The sequence below is a fragment of the Convolutriloba macropyga genome, chromosome 6 (genome assembly GCF_964194025.1).
Source record: "Convolutriloba macropyga chromosome 6, txConMacr16.3, whole genome shotgun sequence".
In the NCBI taxonomy this organism is placed as follows: Eukaryota; Metazoa; Xenacoelomorpha; order Acoela; family Convolutidae; genus Convolutriloba; species Convolutriloba macropyga.
This window is the reverse complement of record NC_134473.1, coordinates 31,554,702-31,569,940: the sequence shown is the minus strand read 5'-3', so window position 1 is coordinate 31,569,940 and position 15,239 is coordinate 31,554,702. Positions and strand designations below refer to the sequence as shown.

Genomic DNA, 15,239 nt, shown 5'->3' with positions numbered 1-15,239 from the left:
AACGTAAGGGTAAGTCCTCCAGAGATTTCCAGCCTTTTGTTGATAATGTTTTCTTCGATTTTTCTCACTCGATACAAGACAGTTCACTGACTCCAGCCACCATTATTTATACATAGGGTTCAATTTGCACAAAAACTAATTGCATATAACAAGTTGATTTGGGTCATACACCTAGAGGACGCAGAAAAATTAGTCTAACGTTTTGCCTAGCGATAAAATAACGTTCTTCACTTATTAAATGTGCATATATAGAAAATCGTAAATGGGCAATTTTTTTAGCATTTCGATTACTTTAGAGAGTGATCTCTAGCAAAACAGCACTCTTTTTGAGGGTAAATAAAAAACTGAGCTAGATCTCTGTTATTAGAACAACAATTTTTGTTTCTGAAATCAATGAAAAAAAGTTTTGTTGATTTTTTTCAATAAAATAAGTCATTTTTAACAAGTTTAATCAGCGTGAAAAGCTAACTCAAGCTTTTTTTGCTTTTTTTATCATGCACATCACTTTTTTAATGCCTTGTTAAAGCCGGGGAACGCTTAAGATTGTTTTAAAAGCAATTTAGAAATTTCTAATAGATTATAGCAACTCCAGAGCACTTTTTTTTCTTCGCTAGCTCTAAAATGTTGTATACCAACAGAATGTCATCAGAAAGCGGCAGAACAGTCAGATTTTCAAGTCTTTTTCGACTGTTTTTTTACAACTTTGCTCTACTCCTTAACGTCCTGCTCAAAGTATTTTCCAAAAAAATGTGTCACATACACAGTTACTGACCGTCAAAAATGTATTGCTGTCTCAAAAAAAGGTCTCCCCTTAGAGTTTTGGAAATATTTCGCATACAATTTGGGCTTGGACTGCATTTTTCTAATGTAACAGGAAAAGAAATTTGAAGAAAGTTCTGTCTTTCGTTTTTAGTGAAACTGATGAATTAATCATGTTTTCAAATGATGGGTTAGATATCAATTGACCTTTTCAATCGCTCAGAAGGGAGTCTCCATTGTTTGTAACGTGATTTGATAAGGGTTCTCTTCGCTTTCAGTTTTTGCTAACAAAATTAGTGTTAGTTGACAGTATTTTTTAATTGACAAAAATATCAAACATATGCCTGTTTTATCAATGGCTGAACTGTTTTACGTGCGCGTGATTTTGCACGTTTGTACTACAAAAATTCATGCTTAATGCCTGTCTCTTAAATGTGTAGCCCAATTACTCGTTTGAGTGGGCTTTCCAGCCTTTTTTGTAGATAAGTAGTTTGCGTGAGCGGAGAAGCGGAGAAATTCGAGTTCACTTGCTTTGTGATATAATTTCTCAGCGGTTTTTCAGCAAAAATTGTCGGGAGATGTTCCGTTAGACTCCCCATGAACTCGGGGTGCTATACGTTGTTGGTTATGGGGCTCATTTGCTCTTGTGGTACCGTTACTAATGTCGAATTTTGCTCTTTTTGGTGCATATCTGATACCCTAAAAATTCGGTACCTGAAAAATGCCATTTTAGCTGTTTACAATATCTGGGTTTTACCTATAGATGTCCCCCGAGTAATTCTTGACCATTTTTATGCATGGTTTTCAGTGATCTTCAAAGTGAACTTGGTCAATTTTTGTGATGTTTCGCGCTTCTTTTCCTGATTTGATACAATCCGTATAATGTTGAATAACTCTGCGTAGAATGATTCGATTTTCAATATTGACAGCCCGTTGAACTCAACTTGAGACCTGCTTTAATTCTAGTATGGTCCTTCATAGTGTTTTCCCAACCAGTTTCGAGAAATTGACCGGTATACCCCAAACTCCGATTTTCCCATAGAAGCGTGGAAATTAACATGGAAAACCTTTCCATTTCAGTATTCAAATTCATATTTATAGCTCAAAACATCGGGAATTATCTCTTGAGTATAATGGTTTATAGTTTATTGTGTTTCTGAAGGTTTTAGATATCTATTTTAACCCAAATTCGTTGGGTACCAAGTCATAATTGCTACCCCGGTACGAAACGCTAAATCCTTAAAAACTTTTTACTGAGTAGACCGATTTTGTTCAATGGTAGCTCATTGAACTCAGCTTGGATTCTAGTTTGATTTGGTATATCGTATAAATTTTCTAATGCATGTGCAGCCGAAAACTTAGCCAGTACTCATCAGGCCCATTTTTGACCCATTTGACCCGTTGTCCCAGGAAATTGACCTTGTGAACAGTTGTGAACGGTGTTGTTATAAATATTTATAGCTCTTTACATCTTTTATTACCCCAGGAGTCTAATGGTGTATAGTATGTTGCCTGTTTATAACTTTTAGATGGTTATTTTAGCCGATACACGCTGTGTACCATGTCACTAGTGGGACCAGGTACAAAACGCTAAATCCTTAATAACTTTTTATTGAGTGGACCGATTTTGCTCATTGATAGCTCACTGAACTCAGCTTGGATTCTAGTTTCATTAGGAATATAGTACCTTTTATTTTGTGCATGCACTGTCGAAATCTTAGTCGATACGTATCAGGCCCATTTCGTCCCATTTGACACGTGTTATGGCGTGTTTCGGTGATAAAATAGCTGTTTTAGAATGTTTTAGGCTTTTCTGTATGCAGCTACAGTGTTATGGAGTCCCCCTGAACGTTTTATCAAAGTTTGGATGTTATAACTAATTTCTATAACTGTTTTTGATGGCCATATTGTGAGGAGAGTTGGCTATTTGGTACTTTTGGTACCAAGCGCTAGATGTTAAATATCTCGTACTAGAATTGGCAAACTATTGGTCTGGTAATCAAAAGTAACGCAGCATAGAATGTAGTTTCACTCATACGAAAGCCGTTGGTTTTCTTTTTTTTTGTTTTTGAATTATTAGACATTTAATGTATGTTCATATTTCCAATTTTCAGCTATTTCTTCTATAGAAATTACTTGTTATATGTCGTATTTATGATACAGTTGGTTCAAGAGTGAGTTCATTGTAGCTTTCTACAAGTGTCTGTACTGCTATTAGCCGGATTTTGACATGCTGCTAATCAAACTGAGATTTTTATATTACTTTTGACATGATAGGAAAAGTGACATTTGGCCATGGTGTACCGTTCATAAAAAGTTTAATTGTTCTGTGTATATCTGATCAATTTAATTCTGTTTGTTGATACAAACTCATTGTGTTATGAGTGATCTCTTCTATTTGAACCAGAGAGGATTGATTTTTCAGTAAGTTTATGTTTTTCAGCGAAAACTACGTCTTTATTTTTTTTCCCGTTTCTCCCCATTCTGTATCAGAAATTGGCATTTAAAGTTGTAATTTTTTTTATCAAATCTCCTCTGGAATTACCATCAAACTTGGTTCCAACTCTGTGGGTTCATATGTCTGGCAGAGTTTGCGTTTTAAAGTTCTCTTGGTGTTAACAAACCTTTATTTGATAGCATCGTAATAGTGTAACTGCTTTCAGATTTGATAATCAATTTGAACAATCTTGTTCTTTGTCAAATTTGCGAATTTGAAAAATTGACATTGTTACAAACACGCAGCTTCTCAAAGACAGCACCAGTAAGTTCCTTTCATAATCTGGTATTCTAATTCTGCTCTTACAACTTTTTTGGGTGTGGTTCAATGGTAGCATTGGACCGAGTCTTGTTTTTTTGATACTCTATTTTTAAACTCAAGTTTTCTCTTGTGTTCTAGCGCAACCAGAATGAGGTAGGATGAAATTCTTTATGTTTATAGTGACCGCCTGAGGTAGCTGAGACAGTCAAAACCGAAATTTTTTCAAAAGTTTGGCAAAAAAATAAGAAAAAATGTGTTTGGTTTTTGTTTCATTGTAGTTCTCTTCTGCTTGCTATTAGCAGCGCAAAGTGTTTCTTTTCGCTACATATCGATTAGAAATCTTGAATCAATTCCTGTAGGTGACTTGAAACACAATGCAAATGTCAATTTAATTTAAAATCAGAATGTTTTTTTTGTTCTGTCTTTTTTTTGTCTTTCAATTTCTTAAACTTTTTCCAATTTTTCTCCTCCAATTCTTTCTTTTGGTTCTCTGAATGTCCTATTGATTGCTTTTCAAGTCTGTGAAGCTAGGGTTAAAAGGATTGTGGATTTTGGGATTTCTCATTTTAAATGTTTATGAAAATCGTTATAAAATATTTATTTCTGTTTTCTGCTTTCCTTTTTGAACCATTATCTTTTCTCCTTTCTGTTAGCATTAACCTACTAACATAAACTCGTTTTCCGTTTTTCGTGGAAAAGACAAAGTTTTTAATTTACTTCTATCTGTGTTTTTTGTCTACTTTTCTCGAAAATATTGTTTTGGATATTTATCTCAGAACTTTAATATTTAATTTATTTCGATTTTTTTTTCTGATCGAAACTTGTCTTTTGAAACCTTTTTTTTTTGTTTTTAGATGACTTCTACACCGACAAAAACAAAATCTAAAGGAGGAGCTGTTCAGAAGTGTACTCCTATTGTAGCGAGAAAAAAGTCTGTTCGAAATCTTCAAAAAGAGGAGGATGTCGAACTTCCTCCAGGATATAAGTTTCTGGTTTACTTCGAATGTGACAATAGTTTTCACATTGTAAAGGCTGACCATGGTGGCTGGCCTAATCACCTGTCGAATAAAATTAAGCTCTCCATGAAGTACGAAGACGTCCCGTTCAAGTTAGACAAAAAACCTAAACATTTTATCAACGGCCTTGTTATAACGAATGGGCCTAAACCGATTCTCAAACCATTGGGTGATTACATGAATTTGCAAATGCTCAAAGGTATTAAAATTGTGGACATGGATCTGACGCAAAACTTTGAAACTGCTCGTCAGGAGGTTGAAAAGGAGATTCGCGGTGTTTCAACTCAACAGTCTTGCAATAAAAGTCGTGAAATTTCTGCGGTCGTTGTGAAATCTGATGAGGAAACTTGGGCTGATGAAAATGATGAGGAAGAAGCTGACATGCCGGCTTCTGAAGTTCTCCAAAGGCCAGCTGCTCCCAGAACCGAAGCCAGTGTACCCATAGAGTACAATCAAATGGTATATATTTAAAACAAGTAATGAGACCTCATTACTGTCAATTATCTTTTCAGTTGGTAGCAGCTGTTTCCCCTCTTACTGTTCAGTCCGTTTTTTTATAAAAATTATATAACTTTCAGGAGCTGTATGAGTTATATGTCAGTCATTGCACTGTATTATTAACCTAGTCTTAGGAAAAACTTTTGATGGAATTAATAAAAAGAAATAGGGAATTTTTTGCTGATTTCCGTTGTGGTTGGTAGCGACCATAATTTTTTCTTAGATGGAGCTGACACGACGATTCGAAAGATTGATATGTAGACTTGAGGTGCGAATGGACAGGAGTGGTCGTTTGCTTGCGAACTCTCGAAATTTTCTAGGAGAGCCCTAGACAAAATTTATCGCATGTCGGAAGCACCGGTGTATATATTGCGTCATGCAGAGTTGGCTACTTCGGAGAAGGAAAAAATTGAAACTGAGAAAGAGGTTCTGATGTATAAAGACAAGAATTTGTACGATCAAGGCGGTGTCTCGTTAGTTGAAAAGGCGTACAATGTTGTCAAGGCGTTGTGGGATGAAGATGAGAGGCGGGAACTGTGCATCGATCCCAAGAAAACTCTGTTGGATAAAGGTGGAGGAAAATTCGGGGATACAGAGCGTACACATTTGTATCATACGGTTGTAAAGTATCTCTTTGGAGAGGAGTACAGTGTTAAAACATACCAAGGCACTCTATAGCTCGTTAACCAACGCCTCCGTGAGAAGCGTACAAGTCATGGTGCTCAATTTTGAGCTTCGCTTTAATATTGGTCCAATTGTTTATTTTTGTTAGTAGCGAGAAAAAAGTCTGTGCAAAATCTTCAAAAAGAGGAGGATGTCGAGTTCCCTCCAGGATATAAGTTTCTGGTTTACTTCGAATGTGACAATAGTTTTGACATTGTAAAGGCTGACCATGGTGGCTGGCCTAATCACCTATCGAATAAAATTAAGCTCTCCGTGAAGTTCGAAGACGTCCCGTTCAAGTCAGTCAAAAAACCTAAACATTTTATCAACGGCCTTGTTATAACGAATGGCCCTAAACCGATTCTGAAACGATTGGGTGATTACATGAATTTGCAAATGCTCAAAGGTATTAAAATTGTGGACATGGATCTGACGCAAAGCTTTGAAACTGCTCGTCAGGAGGTTGAAAAGGAGATTCGCGGTGTTTCAACTCAACAGTCTTGCAATAAAAGTCGTGAAATTTCTGCGGCGTTGTGAAATCTGATGAGGAAACTTGGGCTGATGAAAATGATGAGGAAGATGCTGACATGCCGGCTTCTGAAGTTCTCCAAAGGCCAGCTGCTCCCAGAACCGAAGCCAGTGTACCCATAGAGTACAATCAAATGGTATATATTTAAAACAAGTAATGAGACCTCATTACTGTCAATTATCTTTTCAGTTGGTAGCAGCTGTTTCCCCTCTTACTGTTCAGTCCGTTTTTTTATAAAAATTATATAACTTTCAGGAGCTGTATTTGTTATATGTCAGTCATTGCACTGTATTATTAACCTAGTCTTAGGAAAAACTTTTGATGGAATTAATAAAAAGAAATAGGGAATTTTTTGCTGATTTCCGTTGTGGTTGGTAGCGACCATAATTTTTTCTTAGATGGAGCTGACACGACGATTCGAAAGATTGATATGTAGACTTGAGGTGCGAATGGACAGGAGTGGTCGTTTGCTTGCGAACTCTCGAAACTTTCTAGGAGAGCCCTAGACAAAATTTATCGCATTTCGGAAGCACCGGTGTATATATTGCGTCATGCAGAGTTGGCTACTTCGGAGAAGGAAAAAATTGAAACTGAGAAAGAGGTTCTGATGTATAAAGACAAGAATTTGTACGATCAAGGCGGTGTCTCGTTAGTTGAAAAGGCGTACAATGTTGTCAAGGCGTTGTGGGATGAAGATGAGAGGCGGGAACTGTGCATCGATCCCAAGAAAACTCTGTTGGATAAAGGTGGAGGAAAATCCGGGGATACAGAGCGTACACATTTGTATCATACGGTTGTAAAGTATCTCTTTGGAGAGGAGTACAGTGTTAAAACATACCAAGGCACTCTATAGCTCGTTAACCAACGCCTCCGTGAGAAGCGTACAAGTCATGGTGCTCAATTTTGAGCTTCGCTTTAATATTGGTCCAATTGTTTATTTTTGTTAGTAGCGAGAAAAAAGTCTGTGCAAAATCTTCAAAAAGAGGAGGATGTCGAGTTCCCTCCAGGATATAAGTTTCTGGTTTACTTCGAATGTGACAATAGTTTTGACATTGTAAAGGCTGACCATGGTGGCTGGCCTAATCACCTATCGAATAAAATTAAGCTCTCCATGAAGTTCGAAGACGTCCCGTTCAAGTCAGTCAAAAAACCTAAACATTTTATCAACGGCCTTGTTATAACGAATGGGCCTAAACCGATTCTGAAACGATTGGGTGATTACATGAATTTGCAAATGCTCAAAGGTATTAAAATTGTGGACATGGATCTGACGCAAAGCTTTGAAACTGCTCGTCAGGAGGTTGAAAAGGAGATTAGCGGCGTTTCAACTCAACAGTCTTGCAATAAAAGTCGTGAAATTCCTGCGGTCGTTGTGGAATCTGATGAGGAAACTTGGGCTGATGAAAATAATGAGGAAGAAGCTGGCATGCCGGCTTCTGAAGTTTTCCAAAGACCAGCTGCTCCCAGAACCGAAGCCAGTGTACCCATGGAGTACAATCAAATGGAATATATTTAAAACAAGTAATAAGACCTCGTTACTGTCAAACATTTTTTCAGTTGGTAGCAGCTGTTTCCCCTCTTATTGTTCAGTCCGTTTTTTATAAAATTTAATTAACTTTCAGGAGCTGTATTAGTTATATGTCAGTCATTGCACTGTATTATTAACCTAGTCTTAGGAAAAAATTTTGATGGAAATAATAAAAAGAAATAGGGAATTTTTTGCTGATTTCCGTTGTGGTTGGTAGCGACCATAATTTTTTCTTAGATGGAGCTGACACGACGATTCGAAAGAGTGATATGTAGACTTGAGGCGCGAATGGACCGGAGTGATCGTTTGCTTGACGAACTGTCGAAATTTTCTAGGAGAGCCCTAGACAAAATTTATCGCATGTCGGAAGCACCGGTGTATATATCGCGTCATGCAGAGTTGGCTACTTCGGAGAAGGAAAATATTGAAACTGAGAAAGAGGTTCTGATGTATAAAGACAAAAATTTCTACGATCAAGGTGGTGTCTCGTTAGTTGAAAAGGCGTACAATGTTGTCAAGACGTTGTGGGATGAAGATGGGAGGCGGGAACTGTGCATCTATCCCAAGAAAACTCTGTCGGATAAAGGTGGAAAAAAAGCCGGGGATGCAGAGCGTAAACATTTGTATCATACGGCTGTAAAGTATCTCTTTGGATAGGAATACAGTGTTAAAACATACCAAGGCACTCTAAAGCTCGTTAACCAACGCCTTCGTGGGAAGCGTAAAATTCATGGTGCTCAATTTTGAGCTTCGCTTTAAAATTGGTCCAATTGTTTAATTTTGTTAGTTTTCTTTTGATATTCTTGCAGAAATTCATTTGTTGACCACTCATTTGTTTTCGCACTTATTTGTTTTGCTCTCGTTTTTTTAAAGACTTGGTTTGCTTGAAAAGTATATGAATTTGTTTTTGAATGCTTCAGAGATTGATATGTTCCAATTTCCTGGTGCAGTTGATTCGTTGAATACATGTATGGAATCTCTAGAAACAACGCTTCGACGAAGTAATGTCGTTGAAATTGATGCGCGGAACAGAATGATGGAGGTATCTCGTGGTCTGAAAGTTCTTGTAAGTTTTTTTTGTTATATTGCGGTTGTGTTGTAATATTTTCCTTCAGCATTTTTGCAAGTTGTTGCGGTGTTTTAGAATGCTAGACAGGTGAAAGCACAGAACTCGGTTCCTACCAGAACCCTTTTGTATAAAGAAGTTAACTTGTTATCTTATAAGGGACGTTGCGATGACTACGCTGCAGTGGGTAGATTTTTCGCTCGGTTTATTTTGCCGAAAGAAGAGAGGTTGACCACTTGTTGGTTGGGTCAGCGAAGCAATCATAACTTTGCTGATAGAACGTTAGCATCAGCTGAGTACGAGGCTTATTTCAAAAGTCTTTTTTTTAGCTGTCAATTTATATTTATTTCTTTAATTCATCTTTTTTTAAGAAGCTGTAAAACTTCTGTGTGGAAACAGCCTGTATGCTCTAAGACGCGCCAAGGACGCCGCCAATTCACTTGGTTGACATGAAAAATTTCAGAATCAAAACTCTCTTGCTTGTGATCTTAGATTGTCTGTGAATTGCTTCTGATTAATTCAATTCAACTCCCTTTCTTCTTGTTTTTTCCTCAAAAGTTTCTTACTTTTTCTCAAAAGGTTGTTCGAACATCAAATTGTTAAGCTTTTCTTCGTTTTAAGATTAAAATGTCAACTCTTGATCACAAGAAATACAAACAGTATCTTCGGTGGGTGACTTACAGTCCTGTAAGATACTTGCACACCAAAAATTTTTCTCAGATTGGCCTTTTTGCGAAAAATGATATTAACATCAACACAGAAATTCCTGGCGTAATTGGTTACTTGGTCAGTATTCCTGAAGACGATATTTTAGAAGGCTATAATGATTTTTCGTTTGTGCAAAGTTCTTGCGGTGGAGTGCAGTGGTTAAGGCTAAGTCCCATTTCTTTTATCAATGCCTCTTGTAAACCTAACGTTGCCAATGTAAACGTTAAAAATATTATGGTTTGCGTTCCTCTGCGGCAAATTAAGAAAGGAGAAGGGTTAACTATTTCCTATCAAAATCATTTTTTTGGCCCCAATAACGAGTTTTGCTTGTGTAACTATAAAAGTATGCATCTTTTCCCGAAGTTCCCTTGAAAAAAAGAAAAGTTGACAAAAATGATTACAAAAATGCACTTCTTCAAAAGTCAGAGGAGACAAAAGTTCGCTCGAGCAAAAGTTTGTCTAGGCAAAGTTTCCCCACTCGATTTAGAATGTACTTTCCTGAGGACCAAAAATCTGATGTTTTGGGTTATGTTAGCTATGGATTTTTTTTAGTTCAGTTCCAGCGTTGCCTAGAAGAGCTATATTTTATGATGAGCCCCCGCTAATTACAGATAATTCTTTTAATGATGAAAGTACTGTTGCTCCCGAAATTTCTGATCTTTCACAGCCAATAGTTCCAACTTCCTCTCCAATTATTGAGCGCAATAACAGCTTTCGAGCTTCCTCACCAGTTAACTTAGTTAATTTTGAAGAATCAGAATCATAAAATCCGACATACATTGAACCACCCCTCTTTGATAACTTAGATTTTTTTATGAAGGCTGTAAATTTTCACAAGCTGAGTTTAACAGAAGATTTGAGTGAATTGATGACAAGCATCGTCTCTCGGACATAGCTAAGAAAGACATTTTGAAATTGATCGCTTCTATTCTTCCTCAACCGAATCAAGTTTTTGCAAAAACTCCTATTTCTGATCTACCTCTTGTAACAATAACTTCTGTAGGCACATCCAAAATGATATTTGTAGACCTTATTGTTCAGATAAACCTCATTTCTAGCAGAAATGCAAATTTTATACACGAATCTCGGTCAAATGATTGTAGCTTGGAAATGAAAACTGATTTGTTCTGTCACGACGAACTCCAACTCGTTTTAAATACCGACGGTGCCCCCGTTTTCAAATCAAATAAATTGTCAGTGTGGCCCCTTTGGGTTCAATTGTATAATTTGCCTCAATTTTTGAGAGCTAGTTATGCTAATATTTTTCTTCTTGGTTTGTGGCACGGAAAGTCCAAGCCCGATTTTCATTACGTCTTAAGGAGCGTTTCTTCCGAATTAGAAAATTTGTCAAAAGGAACTTCAAACAATCATTTAGGTCCTGTTAGTTTTCGTTTTCGAAGTATAGTTTGTGATGCCCCCGCCAGGGCTTATGTTTTGTGCATGAAGCAGCATATGGGATATGAAAGTTGCTCTCATTGTTTCATCAAAGGGTTGCATGAAAAAAGACGCATGCTTTTCAAGGTAACGAAAGCTATCTTTGCTCGCAAAAATGAGCATTTTATTAGATGCGGAGAACTGGCTAAAGAGCAAAAAGTAGTCATGCACGGGATAAAGTCCAAAACTCCTCTCAATAAATTTTTTTGCTTGCCATGGTATTGTACCATAGACCCGACAAATCAAGTTTTTCTTGGAACAGGAAAAGTTCTCTCAAAGTTTTTGGTATCTCTAACAAAAGGCCGTTTGCTTGCAGATTTGGAAAAACAGATTTTTTCATGCATGGTTCCTTTTGATCGCACGCACGCGTAAAATTAGGGAACTTCATTTTTGGAAGGCATTTGATTTCAAATTATTACTTTTTTCATTTTGCACCTCTTGTATTTTTTGATTTAGGTGTGTCTTCATCGCATTATCTAAGCTTCTGTAAATTAAATTTTGCTGTACGTCTGCTATCTGATGTTAACTTTGAAACACAAAAATTAGAAAAAGCTGATTCTTTAGTCAATAAGTTTAGGTTTTCAGAATGTTTTTGCTGTTTTTGCTATTGCTAGAAAATTTCTGACTGTGAAAGACATATTTTAACCGACATAACTAATGCCTCCTTTAATTACTGCTTTGAGTTAAGTGAGTTGAGTTCTCTTAATTTATTTGATGTTAGTAATATAAACTACAAAACAGTTGTACTGCCTTTGGACAGTTAACAACGAGTTAGTGTGCTTAAAGAGGGGTTTGAGCACAATTAGGTGCTTTGCATTCGATTGGAGAATCAGATGCCAGTTTTTTTGAAATATTGCTTTAAGAAGCAATGTTTTTTATCAAGTAGTTTTTCCTCCGGCCAATATATTGAATGCACTTAATATTTCACTCAGTCAAACGATTGAATGCAAAAATCAACTGTTAAGTTATTTGTCGCGTTGAATCATAATACATGGCAGAAAATTTTTTTGTCGTGTTGCTTTGTTTCATTACGTTTGAAACTGGATGGAGATCCTGGTTCTTTGTTTTTATTGCACGTTTTGTTTGCCTTTCCTTGTTTGTTGTTTTTATAATGCGAAAAAGTTTTCTCTTATAACGAGTCAATTCACCGTAAGATTTTTTAAGTTCTTCAAATGATTAGGGGGGTTTGACTGTCTCAGTCTTTGTCTTTGCTCTTCAATTTCTATGTTTGTTTAATATATGCCCAATTTGTTTCTTGTTTTTATGTGTTTTTTGTATTTTGTTCTATCCTTCTCATTGGCGATTCAAATATTTGAAATCTGAGGAACGATTTTCAATTTGATCCACTTCTTTGACAGCATCAAATCGATGTACTTGCGTTTGGCGGTATGAGAAGCAACGCGCTTGGACCAAACGTCAGCTTGACAGCAAGACAATATAAATATGTTGTCGTTGCAGTGGGTAGTAATGATCTCACTGAATATAGAGATATAAGAGCAAAGTCCCCTTTCGAAATTGTGGTTAACCTTGTAAGTTTTGCGCGCTGTGTTGCTCGGTACGGAACAGAAGTGTTTGTTGTTGTTGTCTGGAAACGAAGAGACGTTCGAAGTAATTTGTTTGAAAAGACAAATAAACATTCGTTCGATCAGTTGCAGCAGAAATTTTTGTCTCCAAAACTGAAAAAGAAGCACTTTAACTCAATTGATACTTGTCATTTGAATAGAAATGGCCGTCTAGAAGTTCTTGCCGTGTTTAATAGAACCATTTCTAATTGCTTTTAAATTATTCGATTTGTTATTGTTGTTTTGGTTGAGTTAATTGATTGTTGGCTCCCTTCATTTTTGTTGAAGTAAGTTTTTGAGGCTGGTTGGAGATCCAGTCTCTCAGGGTTTGTTTCTTGAAATTGATGTTTGCTATATCTGCCTATAATGTTCATTGTTGTTTTTTATATGCCTTCGAAAGCTCTGTTATCCAAATGAAAAGATTTGAGTTCTGTTTTCTTTATTTTATTGTGGAGATCTGTGATTCAATTAGTGTATGAGCACCCTGATAGTTTCAATGTTCTTTTTTGACTTATGAAATACTGACAGAATTTGTTTTTCTTAAATGAGTTCTTTTATTGTCTTCTGGTTTTCATTTGTGAAATATAGGAGTGCTCTGATGGAAATTAATAGTCGTATAATGTGTGTTTATTAGTTTTGTTGGCGAACAAGTCTGATTACCATTTTTTCTTGGCACCTATTAAGTTGATTTGTCGCGTTGAATCATGATACATGGCAGACAATTTTTTTGTCGTGATGCTTTGTTTCATTACGTTTGAAACTGGATGGAGATCCGGGTTCTTTGTTTTTATTGCACGTTTTGTTTGCCTTTCCTTGTTTGTTGTTTTTATAATGCGAAAAGTGTTGTCACTTAAATATAAAAATTCGGCTCTTTTTCTCTGCCTCCTTGACTCAAGATAGATGGCAGAAATCTCTTTGCTTTCCTGACTTTTCTCTGCTGTTTTCTCTTTTTGTCTGATTTTCTCTGTGGCTCTCGAGGCGCTTCTTTGTCTTTATGCTCTCTGGTCTTCCTTGTTTTGCATGTTATGCTTGTTTGTTTTCTTTATGGTTCATAGATGCGCTATGATGGGAACATCCAGTTTTCTGAGCGCTGACAGTGATGAAATCTCACAGAAATCATTATCAATGATCACAAATTTCTGATTTACTGCTATTGCTTTTCTTTTTGCCTCTCTCTTTCTCTTACTCTCTTTCTTTTTTGTGGTATCTCTTCTCTCTTGTTTTTCTTCTCTGCTGTTTTTTTCGTTCTATTGTGTTTGTCTGATTTATTTTTTCTCTGTGGCTCTCTAGTGGCTTCTTTGTCCCTAGGCTTTCTGGTCTTCCTTGTTTTGCAGATTCTGCATTTTTTTTTCTTCATGGTTCCTGGATGCGCTATGATGGGAACATCTAGTTTTCTGAGCGCTGACAGTGATGAAACACCACAGAAATGATTATCAATGATTACAAATTTCTGATTTACTGCTATCACTTTTGCCTTTTTTTTCTGGCTCTCTTTGCCCTTCTTTGTCTCTCTACCTTTTAGTCTTCCTAAGTTTGCGGGTTCCGCTTGCTTTTTTTGTACTTCCTTGAATGCGCTATGATAGGAAAATCCAGTTTTCTGAGCGCTGAAAATGATGAAAACCCACAGAAATCATTATCAATGATCACAAATTTCTGATTTACTGCTATCGCTTTTCTTTTTGCCTCTCTCTTTCTCTTACTCTCCATCTCTTTTGTGGTATCTCTTCTCTCTTTTTTTTCTTCTCTGCTGTTTTTTTCGTTCTATTGTGTTTGTCTGATTTATTTTTCTCTGTGGCTCTCTAGTGGCTTCTTTGTCCCTAGGCTTTCTGGTCTTCCTTGTTTTGCAGATTCTGCATGTTTTTTCTTTATGGTTCCTGGATGCGCTGTGATGGGAACTTCTAGTTTTCTGAGCACAGTGATGAAACACCACAAAAATGATAATCAATGACTACAAATTTCTGATTTACTGCTTTCGCTTTTCTTTTTTGCCTCTCTCTCTCTCTCTCTCTCTCTCTCTCTCTCTCTCTTTCTCTCTCTCTTGTGGTCTCTCTTATCTCATGTTTTTCTTCTCTGCTGTTTTTTTCGTTCTATCGTATTTGTCTGATTTTTTTTCTCTAGTGGCTTCTTTGTCCCTATGCTTTCTGGTCTTCCTTGTTTTGAAGGTTCTGCTTGTTTTTTTCTTTATGGTTCCATAGATGCGCTATGATGGGAACATCCAGTTTTCTGGGCGCTGACAATGATGAAACACCACAGAAATCATTGTCAATGATTACAAATTTCTGATTTACTGCTTTCGCTTTTCTTTTTTGCCTCTCTCTCTCTCTATCTCTCTCTCTCTCTCTCTTTCTCTCTCTCTCTCTCTTGTGATCTCTCTTCTCTCATGTTTTTCTTCTCTGCTGTTTTTTTCGTTCTATTGTGTTTGTCTGATTTTTTTTCTCTCTGGTTCTCTAGTGGCTTCTTTGTCCTATGCTTTCTGGTCTTCCTTGTTTTGAAGGTTCTCCTTGTTTTTTTTTCTATTTGGTTCCATAGATGCGCTATGATGGGAACATCCAGTTTTCTGAGTGCTGACAATGATGAAACACCAGAAATCATTATCAATGATTACTAATTTCTGATTTACTCCTTTCGCTTTTCTTTTTTGCCTCTCCCTCTCCCTCTCTCTCTCTCTCTCTCTTGTGGTCTCTTCTCTCGTTTTTTTCTTCTCTGCTGTTTTTTTCG

At 36.7% G+C, this 15,239-nt stretch overlaps 1 protein-coding gene across 1 annotated transcript in view; it reads left to right on the top strand.

Moving 5' to 3' along the window:
• The first annotated feature begins 229 nt into the window (after window positions 1-229).
• Window positions 230-15,239, top strand: part of LOC142340927 (ubiquitin-conjugating enzyme E2 K-like) — a 295,142-nt gene continuing 280,132 nt past the window's right edge. Inside the window, exon 1 of the mRNA XM_075391706.1 lies at window positions 230-240. The gene's annotated coding sequence lies outside the window, so the exon portion shown is untranslated. The remainder of the gene's footprint in view (window positions 241-15,239) is intronic.